The sequence below is a fragment of the Bactrocera oleae genome, chromosome 3, assembly GCF_042242935.1.
Source record: "Bactrocera oleae isolate idBacOlea1 chromosome 3, idBacOlea1, whole genome shotgun sequence".
NCBI lineage: Eukaryota > Metazoa > Arthropoda > Insecta > Diptera > Tephritidae > Bactrocera > Bactrocera oleae.
This window is the reverse complement of record NC_091537.1, coordinates 55,999,245-56,012,552: the sequence shown is the minus strand read 5'-3', so window position 1 is coordinate 56,012,552 and position 13,308 is coordinate 55,999,245. Positions and strand designations below refer to the sequence as shown.

The 13,308-nt window shown below is 32.3% G+C and overlaps 1 protein-coding gene and 1 long non-coding RNA gene across 3 annotated transcripts in view; one reads left to right on the top strand and one right to left on the bottom strand.

The window, feature by feature from the left end:
* Positions 1-6,368, bottom strand: part of Cdk5alpha (Cdk5 activator-like protein) — a 172,754-nt gene extending 166,386 nt beyond the window's left edge. The window contains exon 1 of one of the 2 annotated variants that reach the window (XR_004976568.2): positions 6,092-6,368. The gene's annotated coding sequence lies outside the window, so the exon portion shown is untranslated. The remainder of the gene's footprint in view (positions 1-6,091) is intronic. The other variant, XM_036362956.2, reaches the window with a different exon arrangement.
* A 4,349-nt stretch (positions 6,369-10,717) lies between these two features.
* Positions 10,718-11,551, top strand: LOC118680937 (uncharacterized). The gene is made up of 2 exons (XR_004976580.2): positions 10,718-11,096; positions 11,153-11,551. It is a non-coding gene; the product is annotated as an uncharacterized lncRNA (long non-coding RNA).
* The last annotated feature ends 1,757 nt before the right edge of the window (positions 11,552-13,308 follow it).

Sequence of the window (13,308 nt, the reverse complement as noted above, 5' to 3'; positions counted from 1 at the left end):
TGCGTTTTGGTAGTCAAGGACCATTCCAACGAATGGCCAAAAGTATACACAATTTCCAATCAAGAGGCTGAAATAGTAGCGGGCGCATTCATCAACAAGTGGGTAACGAGATTCGGTGTTCCAATGGAAATACGTTCTAGCAAAGAAAGAAGTTTCGAGTCAGCTTTAATTCAAGGGATGTATCAAAAACTGAGTATCTGAAAACCGGTTGAAATTTACGCCAGTAAGGGAAGAACGGCTGAGTAAGTCAACAGCATCATAAAAAATGAGACAAGAGACATAAATGATATGCGTTTATTGATGACAAATTGCAAGAATCATCTAGAAACCGAATTCGTAGTTGCTACAATGTCCTAGTTTCGAAGTTTTTTTGACGATCTACCATACACTAGGTAGAAAAAGTCTCCGCTCACTGGGTACAAAATCTTTTGAGCTAAAATAAAAGTTTGACCAATTGACCGATTAAGAAATTTTTTTTGTTATTAAATCATATCTTTTCGCTTAAAAAAAATTTACTTTTTTTCAAATTATTTAATAAATATAATCCACAGAGCTCATTTTCAGTTTAAAAACAATTAGCTTAAACAGAAAAAGTCTCCGCTCATCGACGTTTAGGCATGGAATGTACTTATTTTCTCGTATCTTGGGCTGACTCCATTTTACTCCATTCGTCCAATATAACGATTTTGAGCATTTCTTTGCTGGTAATGAATGTGCGAATTCTGCGCTTCAATAGAGCCCATAAATGCTCAATTGGATTGAGGTCAGGTGAATGTAGCTGTTATGTAGCATTATAAAGAAGCCAAAGGCGAACAAGTTCCGCTGTATGCTTAGGGTCATTGCCCTGTTGGAAACAAAACACGTTTGGCAATCCTAATTTGTCAGCACTTTTTCATTATATTTTCGATAAACTCAATTTGGTCTTATCCGACCATAAAACCGATTCCCAGAAAGATATAGGCTTGATTATATGTTCGTTTGCGAATACAATGCGCTTCACACGGTTTTTTAAGGAAATGAATGTCGTACTGCGTGCCACAACATCCAACGCTTTTTAATATTTTTCTTACTGTGTCGCTGCATATAGTTTTTTTAAATCGTATTTTTTACATCTTCTGCTATTTGGAAGTGGTTAAACGCGGATTAACCGTTTTTTTGAAAGTCTGGATGACGTGTCGCAGTGATGACTTCGTTCTGTTGACAACTCGTCCAATTTGAGCATTGTTGGATTGCCTAATTGGATTTGAAGTTTCACTTTCGGTTTTTCGTTAAATTTTGGTAAAGTATAACACATACATATATTCTTTTGTGAGAAACTGTAACATATATTAATTTGACCAATATACTAGTATGGGTTTTACAAGCAGAGTTAGCTAAAATAAAATAGGAAATACAATATAGTGTTATATGAAATTATTTGTAAGACAGTGATTCAAATAAATAAAATCTTCATTAATTATTTAAATTCCGGACATAACTGAAAGCAAACCATCACAAAGAAGCCCACACTAAATTGTCGTAAACCACAAACCAACAAAAATATCAACAAAAAAAAAACGCGCTAAAAAGAGTCATTGACATTAACCAAGGCGGTCTAATTCACACAGAACATTTGCCTCGTTCTGAATATTGAACTGGATGTCTATGCATTTAGTAGAAACTGTTCAGCATGTATTCGTTATCTAAAAAATGATAACTTCGTTGTTAAATCGACTCAGTTCGCCACGCTGATCATTTATATATATTAGGGTGCTTTTTATACCATCGCAACATGTTGCTACAGAGTATAATAGTATAAGAGTATTGTTCACCTAACGGTTGTTTGTATCACCTAAAACTAATTGAGTTAGATATAGGGTTATGTATATATAAATGATCAGGATGAAGAGACGAGTTGAAATCCGGGTGACTGTCTGATATATATATGAAACTTGGTACACATGTTTCTTGATACCGTAAGACAGTTGGTATTGCAGATGGGCATAATCGGACTACTGCCGCACGCACAAAACGCCATTAATCAAAAACAAATAAATTGTCATAACTAAGCTCCACAATAAGATACAAGGCTGGTATTTGGCACACAGGATCGCATTAATGAGGGGCATCTGCAATTTAATTTTTTTTAAAGTGGGCGTGGTTCCGCCTCTAATAGGTTTAATGTGCATATCTCCTAAACTGCTAAAGCTATAATAACAAAATTCACTGAGAACAAATGTTTTTAGCACCTCTATCTACGGTGTGAAAATGGGTGAAATCGGGTGACAACCAATATAACGGTACTGTTAAAAACTACTAAAAGCGCGATAACTCAAGCACTAAACACGCCAGAGTCATTAAATTTTAACACAGGAATCGTATGAGCTGACTTTATAGGAGCCGCGTTCAAAATTAGACATTGTTCGTGGCACCGCCCTCTTATAGGTGTAAACCCATATCTTGGGATCTGCTTAACCGATTTCAACCAAATTCGGTACATAAAATTCTTCTCATGTTCTATGTTATAGTGCAAACAAATCGGATTACAATTACGCCTCTCTCCCATATAACACCATTTTAAATTTCATCTGATTTTTTCACTTTCCAGTATACAAATCAAGCAACAATGATTTAATCGAGGTAAAACTTTGCGTGAATAGTACGTTTAAAGTATGCCACCTTGTGACCTAAAACTGTCTAAATCGAACCAAAACTATACACGCCCTTAGGTACTGAATATGTGGACCCCAGTGCCTATAGTTAACCTTCTACCGAAAATATCGGTCAATCCGCAAAGAAATCTCAAACGAGTATACCATTTGACTTTGCGATAGTATAAAACTTTCGGTTACATCCGAACTTAGCCTTTCCTTACTTGTTTTTTAATTTTTTTTCGATCTCATGGTGAAGTTTTGTTGGAAATAACAAAAAAAAAATTTCCTGAAAGTTTGAGCTTTTAATATTAATATTAAGTACTAGACCAGGGCCTGTAAAGATTTTTCATCTAAAATACACGTAAAACTTGATTTTTTTTTCTTTTTAATTTTAAAATTCAGCGGCATTTGATGGAATTATCTCACCCGTCATTAGGTATTCCTCAGAATTGAACGTTCTACAAAAGCCTCCATTGCGGTAAAGTTAAAACTTGCACCTGCGGGGTAGTACGGGAACCCTAACCATGAAATTCGCGTTTTTTTGGATTTATCTCGTAAACAACACTAGCTACAGAAAAATTGTAAAATAACTAACTTGTATAGTTTTTGGCACCAAATCGATAATATTAATACTCTTTGAGATGCAGAGATTTTAAGTTTTATATTGAAATTAATTTATTTAACAATTTAACTTAAGAACTCCGTACCACTTCAACTTAAAATGTGTATGTGTACTAAAGCAATTCAAACCGGAAATTGCGATATACATAATTAAATTAGTACAAAGAAGTTAATTAAAAAGAAAAAAAAGTAATACAATGGAAAGGAAAATTCTACTGTGTCAAAATAATAGTAAGAAAATGTGGAGAAACTTAAAACAAACCATAAATTATACTAGTGAAGATAGAGTAATAGAGGCACAAATTGTAAGATAATAAAATAACTTTTTTTGATGACATTTTTGAAATAAACATTAATATACGCTTATTCGACTAAAACATCAATATAAATCAACACAACAAATTATTCAAATTTATTGGAGTATCATCTTGTGATATTGTTCAAATTGTGTACGTAAAAAACTGTTACCGATGGTATTCTAAAAGATTATATTGAATAATCGGTATATGGTATTTTTATTCAAAAATTATAGACCAAAGGATGGAAGCGGGCAATGTTCCTCAAAGGTGGAAGATATTGACTATTGTACCAGTGAAAAAAGCGAAAAACACTCAAAAGCCTTAAGAGTCTAGACCGATAAATAGAAGAATATGCTTGCGAAATACCTTAAGTAAAACAAACCAATAGTACAAGAAATGGACAGTGGACAAACTTAAGTAGTTCCTTTAGAATTAGCACAAGGCTCAATATTGGCACCTACATACATTTGCATATTATTTCTGAGATACATAAATGATGTTATTGATGCAGTAAAATAATATAAGATTAAATTGTTTGCAGATGATGCCCTCTTAGCATTAGTGATACAAATATTACATCAGCTGGTTCAAAATCACAAAACGATCAAGATAATTTATATAAATGGTGCATATGTGCAATTCATATCATTCAATTATATAAGGTTGTGTCGATACGGAGCGTGCTTCCTTTTACGAAAGAAGTGTTTGTATCCATAATGTCAAAAAAACTGCTTTTCGTTTTTCTTATGAATTTTCTGCTTAAAATTTGATGATTTTATATGATTTACAATCTATTTGTATTCAAATATCACTCAAAAACTCATTTTCATTGGTTAGAAATCTTTGAACAATTTATTTTGGTATCGTAAAATCAAAACAATACTATGAAAAATTGTTGTTTTTGAACTATCGACACAATCTTATGTATATAATTGAGTCTTGTGTGCAATTACTTTAAAATCTAAGGTAACAAAAATTAAATACATGATAATTAATCGAAAAAATATAAGCGAGTGCGATTTATTTGAACTAAAAGTAAACAGTGATGTAATAGAACCTATAAAATCCATAAAACATCTAGGCATTATAATTGATAACAAACTTAAATTCGATGAACAAATATCGTATTCTCTTTAAAAGTTAGCAAAACAAATTTGATTTATGAAAAGGTCTAGAGGGCTTAAGAGAATGGCCTACAAAACATTTCATGAACCACACTTTAGTTATTGCCCATTGAGTTTGTTTATAGCACCGGATTCAAAAATAGACAGACTTCAGATGCAAAAGATCCATTTTAAATGAAAAAGTATACGTATGCACTGATAAATATTTTGTCGTATACATAAATGAAAATCATGACATTAATACATTATAATTAAGTTGTCATCATTCAGAACTAAAATAGATAAGCCAAATCTAATTTATAAATGTTTTATTAATTCAATGAGTTACCGAATGAAATAAAAAATTGTGTTAATATTGCTGTTTTTAAAACACATCATTATCTATACTGTAAAATCTTAAATATAAGTTTAAATTTTATAAATTTATTATAAACTAGGCATGGGCCGTAATAATAATAAATTATTATGGGAAATATTAAAAAAATTTACGTTTATGCTGACCTCTAAACATATTTCATGCCTTTGCAAATATTTATATCACCCCAACCTTTATCATCGGTACTCATTACTGTTATTAAATTTACTTTCATTTTAATATTTTTAATAATTTTTGTGTAAAGCCTTTCAAAAATAATAAAAAGTAGCTTATTTAATATCAATTAAATAATAACAGTTAATCGAAACTTAATTAACTCGGATATCGCGAAATACTATATTAACACCCATCTTCTTGGTTTATATCTTAAACTATTCGCCTTTTAATTCGTGAAACTTTAACAAATGGAATACCTTTTTGAGTTATTTATCGCAGTAAATTTAGTTTGTGAATCAGCAGAAAATACCGTTTAGAACGTATATATACACATCATAAATCTATTCTAAAACAGTTTACTGATATTAATATTAAGTCAACTTTTATATAGGTATATCCTGTATAGGCTTTTTTCCGCTGGAAAAACTGCCACGCCTTAACAAAATACCATACCTAAAGAGTATCCAGAAAATCCTAAAATATTTTATTTTACTATCTTACTTTTATATTAATACCAATATTTTTTAAATAAAGAAATCATAAGAGTTTACTAATAAAAATCATATTTAAAGTTAAAGAAAAGCTACATCTACATATATTCAATTTATTAATGTCTAGAGTAGAACTAACTTGAAATGTTCAAAGCAAAATTTTTTATAAATCGATCTAGTATATTTGAAATGTACGAATGTATGATAATGCATATAGCATTTTGGAATTAGATGCAGATGTGCAGTTATCTTTAATTTTTAATTCTAATTTTAATTGTAACATTGTTATTTAGAATATTTATATGCTGGGTTTGCTATTGCCATAATTAGATTAAAGATTAACTCAAACCGTTAGATTCAAGTTAATAGTTGAAAGTTAACACAATTTTACCTTTTTCACAATGCCAGTTATTACATGTATTTAATAAGAAGTTTATATTAATAACACATCATGAATAGCATTTACTTCAGCAAAAAATTCAATGCACACAGCTCAGCAAATAATTGCCTTTCTATTTCTTTTATAATATTTTTATTGAAGCCTTTTATTAATTTCCGAATTTATGTAAATAAAAGAATTTACGGTAGATTCGATCTTTTTAATAAGTATAATTAATCACACTATGTACATTTTTGAAATGTTTTTATTTTCACCGAAATTGATTTCTTTAAAGCGCAATCGCGTAATGGGGGTATATACATTATTAGTATACTTCATATATAAATACATAATACGCATAGAGCATGCCCAGTAACAATTCATATTTATGGTCTTACAATGTTGCAATTTTCATGTTAACATTACAAAGGTAAACTTACGGAACTGAGCGTATTATGAATAAATTTCAAACGTCGGCTTCCATTGATGAAAACCCAGATAATAACAGTTCCGTTATTTCTAAGTTAAACAGGAAAAGATCCTTTGAAAACATTATGAATACTAATGCACTACGAACATTACACATTGTTTTTCCAAATAAATATTCGGTTAGTAATAACTAACTATATTTTTTTATATTTTAAAGTATCTTTTGTTTTTTATAGAGTTACACAAATCGCGTATATATTGTATATATCATATTATTGTACAAAAAATGTGTATGCTATATTATCTCATTTTAAAATTAAACTTAAAACATTATGCTTTATGAAATAATTCTCAATGAGCGCAGCTTTAAAAACAAAGAAGTAAGGAAGGGTTCGTGCGTAACCGAAAGTTTAAAACTCTCACAATTTGCCACTATGAACGGCACTAATACTCGTATTTGTTGACAAAACTTTATAATTAATTTAAAATGCAAATGAATTCAAAATTCATTAGTCGGCAACAACTTGTATGGATAAAAGTCATATTTGGCATCTTATTAACTTATGATATAAGTAGGCCAATAGTTTCATCAGTACATTTTGCCTCGTGTTCGAGGTATTTATCTTAAAATCACCTTAATTAACTCAAATGAGATACACATATGTGATATAAACTCAACCAAAAAAGCGAAAGTTAGTAAATAGAGTATATAAGGAAAATTCAACTCGAGAATCGGAAATAATATTATGTTTAAGCAAACATGTTCCTTAATTTGATTAAAATACTAGAAGACCCCTGACACGCATTGTTGTGTCTAAAAATAAACATAAAATTTTATTATTATAAACTATTTAATACAGTAAAATGGTTTTTATAAATAAAGACGAGCTCGTTATAGGCGGTTTGTTGAATAATATTCTTGGTTCAGTTCAAATTCAATAGTTTTCTCATACTGCAATGGGGAGCTGTAGCCTTCTGAACGGAATCGTATATTCCGACAGAATCGAATGGCAACAGAACCATTTCTCCATTAAATTTCCCAGTCAAAAGGGTTCTTTCAATAATATTTCCTGTAATCGTTTTGATCGCCAAAAGAGTACCGAAACGATTAAAATTACGCTGAAGAGTAATAGTCGAATCAATTTTCATTCATTTTTAATTTAGAAACACAATTTGATAATTTACATATTCCTTTTCATCAACAATAATAGCGAATGTTTTAAAATACATATGATCGACTGGCAACAACTGTTGTATCTGGAAATTAATTTCGTCAACATCTACATTTTTGGACGCTAATGTAGTCCGAATACTGATCCAAGTAATTAATTTTTATTTCCAGTACAACAGTGCAGAAATTGTTTGTCAGTTTAATGCAATACGTATTTGGCTGCAGTTCTATTCTACCATTTCTAATATCAAGCAATTGTAAGGAATATACTTGTACATATTTGTGTTGGTGAATCAATTTGCAATTGAGCGCCCACAACCATGGAATCGCATGGAAGCGAAGTGTTTCAACATTCATCACTATGAAAACAATTGTTTAAACATGCGTTAATCTCATTAGCTTAAGAAAAGCGAAGAATGACCGATCTGTCGGAAATCATTAGACAGTGGTAAGAAGCTCCACCGATTCAGCGTTGCCTTTAAATCTTGCAATGTTGGTGCAATCCTTTGAGAATATTTTTTAACCGTTAACATCTCATCTCATCTAAAATTATGATTGAACTAAGTTCGAGTGAAACCCACCACCCATTACTATCGGGAGAAGATTCTCTCTAAATTTCAGTAAGATATCTCATCGGTCTATCCGATATTTTCGGTGAAAAGTCAGACATAGACACTGAGGTCTACATATTCGGTACTTGGAGATTTGAAAAGTTATGGTCCGATTTCGACAATTTTTGAACGTGAAATGGCATATCTTAAAGGTATTATTTGTTCTTCGTTTATTTCATTTGTAATTAATCAATTTTACACTGTAATATCAGAAAATAAAGAGAATGTAGTTCCAGAGATATAGAAGTTCCCCCAAAGGTGCATGGTGCCAGGCCGGACTTGGTTATCATCCAATATTACCCATTTTAACTCTCTGAGAAGGTTTTGGAAGGATTTATAAAACAAACATAATTCATAAACCAAAAATAAAGCCAAAGTGACGTGAAGTTACCCTCTATTTTCTTTCTAAATGACTTTATAAACATAAATAAAAAATATTATTGCGATTGAATCATGAGAAGAGCTTTGGATCTTAAAGCTAGAGTTGGATGGGTCGATTCCATTGCGCCTAGACGTTAGCTGGCAGAATTTTACACCCAACCTAATTCTAACTTCACTAAGAGCGTAAGGATCATTAAGTTGTGGAAAGATGGCGAAAGTTTCAGAAAATCTGGGCAAACAATTGGAAGAACGTATTCTTCTGTCCAGCGCGTCGTAAAAAATTAAAAAAAACCGGAATTTTAACGTCAAAACCGCGATCTGGCCGTCTGAAAATATTATCAGCCCGGTAAGAACGAAAAATAATAAATATGGTGAAAGTTAACCCTCGAATTACGTCCACAAAGATTATTGAAAACGTAAATATAACCATTAAAAAAAATGCGTGCCGAAACTGCTAGAAAAATTTAACGAAAAGCTGATGATATCCAGTAGAGTCCGGTAGAGGCACTCGAAAGAAACCATATATTTCAATTATAAATAGGCGATAGCGCATTGAATTCGCTCATAATTATTTAAAAAAGTCACCGGAATTCTGGAGACAAGTAATATTTTCGGATGAAAGTAAATTTTGCATTTTTGGTATAAAAGGTCGACAAATTGTGTGGCGCCAGTCAGGAACTGCCCTTGAAAAGCAAAATCTTGTTGGTACAGTTAAACACGGAGGTGGCGGCTGGTGGTGTGGGTCAGCTTGAATTTATTGAATCCACAATGAATAAATGGGGTTATTTGAACATTAAAAAAAAAACAGTTTGAAACAAAGTGCAGAAAATTTTGGATTATCTTCGACGTTTTGGTTCCAACAAGATAATGACCCAAAGCATACTGCGGAAATAGTTAGACTTTGGCTCTTGTACAATGCTCCTAGACAACTCAATCACCTGACCTCAATCCTACTGAGCATCTATGGGATCTGTTGGAAAAAATAATACAGCATACAATAACAAAAAGAGGCTTTGCGAAGTGTTATGAAGAAGAATGGTCCCAGATTACAGCTGCGGAAACAGATAAGTTGGTAAGATCAATGCCAAATCGATTGAGCGAGGTTTTAAAACAACTCGGTTATCCAATAAAATATTGAATTTAGCTTTTCTTTATAATTTTTAATACTTTTGTAACTAATTTTAAAGCGTAACTAATTTTAATGGTGCCTATGTTTACTTCTATTATCTATAAATATTTTTGTTTTTGCATTTTGAACTTAAAAATATAAAGAAGAAATACATGTAGAAAATTTGAACTGAATTACCTATTTACATTGTGTTTTTACTTCACTTAAAAAGTAGTGTCGGGTGAACGCAGACTTTATTGGCTATGTGTATGTAATCGATCACAACAGAATGTTCACATAATATGTTGCAATTTCATAATTTCATTCTCCAAAATCAGGAGTACTAAATAAAATGGACAACTTTTATTTTTTCACCGTTTTCAATTCTTATAAAAATACTGGAAAACCGTGGCGTCAAATATGCTGAATTGCGACAGCATGTGCACATAACTGAGGTTAAATATTTTCGCGGCATTCTTTCTAACGCATACAACACCTAGTTAAAGTGTAAAAAATTTATTAATTTTAATAATTTGTACGTTATTTTAAAAATTTTCTGTACTTACTAAGTTGAAACCACATGTGCGCAACCAAGACAAAAATGAAAGGATGATTTTGAGGCTACCATACCTGCAAGCCACCTATCGGTAAAATCACCGATTAATTACCCAACAGAGCTATCAGAGATTTCTGTTAAAGTTTCTATGAGTTTCTTAAGGAAACTCTTGTGCACGTGTGATCGTTTTTCCCTTTCTAAGCATTGGACTTATGAGTTGCAATGTGTGAATGCGTTTGTTTTAGCGCTAATTCCTTCAAAATATTGAGGTTTACATTGCCGTGACTTGGTGGTATGTTATTCCATATTAGACGTCACATTTGGCATTACTAGACTATATCATTAAGTAGCTTTATTAAGTTAAATTTTTAAATTTTATGAAAATTGTTGGAAAGTCTAGTCAAGGCGTAAACCATCGATTGTCAAACGACGAATATTAAACAATTAATAGTTCCAACGATTGTTTTGCCGCTGTAGGCCATACTCCTTGAGATTTAACTAAGTACCTATCCTGTGGGGAAAAGCGAGAGCTGTATTCATACCGAAAGCCGGCAAAGGAAGGGAATATCTTGGAAAGAATATACTTATAGACCAATAAGTTTAGCCTCATTCCTTCTGAAGACATTCGAAAAGATTCTAGAAAGAGCTCTAGAGAGAGAAAATAACCGGTGGTGTTCTTTGCTTTGGTTTAATGGACCGTTGCCAACAAAATCTTAACAGAATACCGCAGCTCGCTGTTCTCTGCATAACGGGAGCGCTAAGTAATGGCTAAACACCTCCTCCACACAACACCGTCCTTATCTAAAACTTGTCTTAGACATCTAGGAGCGTCGCAGTTCAAGAGACTTGGCAATACAATGGAACAGTATATTTATGTAAGAATTTCCCGACTTTGTTCTTTGCAAAATGCAAGAGTATAAAATGTCCTACACGCAAACTCTGGCCTTCGTTACTAATTTTTTTTAATATTTGGTGGATCTATAGTAACAAATAGTTTTGGATTGTCATATTTATGTCTGGAGTGGGATATCTATCTGTTATTGTATATTTTGTATTGTATATTTTGTATTTCCCTTTTAGGAACTCTCCAAGTTGAAATATATGGAGTTTTGTGTGGTTGAGTTATCTGATTATCGAGAAGTTTCTGAATTTCTGTATTAATAAATCACCATCATGACATAGGATTCATATCCTATTGGATTGCTGAAAGCTAAAATTGCGTGGTTTCTTCTCATTATTTCCTTAATATCGTTTTCATATTCTGTATTATTTATTATGAAGTTATTATTTTTTCTTCTTTTCCTACCTTTATAATTTTCGTTTAATACTAAACAAAGTTATTGTTTTTTTGGAATTCAATAATGGGTATGCATTCATAGTTTTTTTTTATTAGTAAAGTAGGCAGCACAAATTTTATAGCTTTTACACAGTATGTACATAATTCTTTGTAAATCCTGTATCAAGAATGATATAAGACAAGATTACGCCAACCAAATTCATGAGACGTCATTCTCATGGAATGCGAAAAGGCAACATTGTAAATTGTACACAATTCGTAAACGCCTTTATTCATTCGTAAAATAAACGTAATTTATTAGTTTATGATGAAAAATGTTTAGTGAAATAATTAGAATAATGTTGTTGAAAAATATTTGAGTCTGTTTTAATAAAAGTATGTTTCTATTGTCAATTTTCTCTTGGATGTTCAATGTTATTCCCTCTCTATCTAATTACAATTATGGCAGGTTGTCTCTTTCTATGCTACCTCTTACACATATGTGTACCAGGGATGGTATTTAATAAAAAAAATCTACCCTTTAGATTATTCGCGATGCGCCACTATTTCCTGAGACAATTTTGTCTGTTATCTTTTTGCGTTATTTGTTTTGAGTTAGGACACCCTATTAAAAAATGGTACGGCGTTAGAGGATTTCTTTCTCCCATGACAACGGTATATCCGTTAGCGGCCTTGAATTATTTATATTCTTCGATGAGTACGCTTTGTAATGTTTGCTCCTTAGCGCCCTCCTCGCTTAGAATCTTGTGTAGCATCTTTTTGCGGATGAATCGCCCCCAGAAACTCCCAGAGCTTGGATTGACTGGATAATTGAATTTCAAATCGATGTTGCGTGTGGTGACTTCATTTAGTATACGTTTATGCATGCACCAATAAAGTTTGTGCTATTATCACTTCTGATACGTATCAGTGTACCGCGGCGGTTAACAAAGTTTCGCAGACACAGTAGAAATGTATCCATCGAAAGATCATACGTGATCTTCAAATGAGCTGGTCTTTCAGTGAGACAAGTGTATGATATGGTTGTATGGCATCAAAATCATCTCCGTGATTCAACTGGTAGTACAATGGCCTCGTCAATGCCCCCTCGAATTCGTATAATGCCGTTGTCGTCTACATATGGCGATATGTCACAGTAATGTAAAGATGTCACAATTTTTCGGAATATTTTTATTCTTATTTAACGTCTTTAGTTCTCTTGTGTAAACTTCGTGCTGCACTGTGCTAACAGTATATGTCTCGGCCCCGGCTAGCTCCTCAATGCCTGATGGAATACGTCGGTTGACATCAATGCATTATTGTTGTTCCGACTGAGATTTAAGAAAATCTTATCTGCCCGATAAACCCAATCCATCACTCGCATCACATTAAAAATGAAGTAAAACGATTAAATTGAATGAAACAATTATTTATGACCTTATGGTTATGAAGAGGCAAGATTTGACAGGAGAAGATTTGATGGTGAAAGTTGAACTAGAACTCGATTGAGTCTGACGTGTTCCAATGCATTCTCAATACTTCCTCGGATTTCGCCCCACTTTCAAAATTCACGTATCGATTTTTGTTGTGCATTGTTATTTAAACGTGTTTCTAACTACTGCACCTTCTTGAAATCGAAATAAAATGTTCTGGCCCTTTGAGCAGCATGGAATTCGTGGAAACCCCATTGAGCTGTG